This window comes from Athene cunicularia, assembly GCF_003259725.1.
Source record: "Athene cunicularia isolate RWA chromosome 2 unlocalized genomic scaffold, athCun1 chr2_part1, whole genome shotgun sequence".
NCBI classification, from domain to species: Eukaryota; Metazoa; Chordata; class Aves; order Strigiformes; family Strigidae; genus Athene; species Athene cunicularia.
In genome coordinates, this window is record NW_020799095.1 from 131,790,648 (window position 1) to 131,791,701 (window position 1,054).

Sequence of the window (1,054 nt, forward strand, 5' to 3'; positions counted from 1 at the left end):
GGTGGGGGTGAAGCCACAGGCCACCCAGTGGTAACGCCCATTCTGGGGTGCTGCCTTGCCCTGGGTCTGCTCCCCTCCCTGCTGTGGAGTGTCCTGCACCTCCAGGAAGTGCTGCCACGCTTTCAGGATGTGACAGTGGATGTGATCCTGCCGATCAGAGTCTCTCCCCATGCAGAAACATCCTCAGGTCCCAGCGCATGTGTTTGTTGTGAGCGAGTGCAGGTGGGGGACTGTGGGCGCAGGGGCAGGCCAGCTGCTGCACCACCAGGCAGTTAGGAGCTAAGGAACAAACACAGCTTCCACCACCCATCAGGGAGCTTGTTTTAAAAACGGCATTGTACAGCTGAGTAGTAGGAAATCTTGCAAAATCATGCCTAAACATATGTATGTTTATTCTGCTTGTAAGCTATTTTATAGTTCCACAAGTGCTTTTCCATATTTCAGTATGTATGTGATGTAATTAATTTATATAAAACAAAGTTAACAAGTTGGTGGATTTTTGTGGAGGTGCAAGATCAGCCAACTGCTGTTTTGTTAATCCTTGTGGTACATTTCCTTTGTGGTATTTTTCCTTTGTATATTAACCTTTAGATACCATGTAAGTAGATGTTTGCTGTGCATTTGTAAAAGGGCAGGTGTGACTTTATAAGTTATCCCCAAATACTTGAATGCCTTTCCGTTGCTAATTATATTCATTTGTGGTAGTTCTTAAACTTTGTCAAATATTCATTGGGACAATCCATGATTTGGGGAATTTTGAAACAGCAGCCAGGATAATTAGGTTCAGGGGCTAAGGCGACTGATGGGTCAGTGTTCTTTAATATGATTAGTGTGCTTGAGTTTTTGTCCCAGAAACTCATGTCTCCCTCAGCACGCTCTACATTACACACACCAATGGGTCAGCTGAGTTTGCTCTACATCGCTCAGTGTTATTCTAATCATTTGCTCTGGACAAAATAGTGGAATCCCTGGTATTTGGTATGCCAGTGAGTGGAGCTGTTGGATGTGAATATTAAGCAACTTGTAATAACACTTGAAGGCTGGTAACCACAGG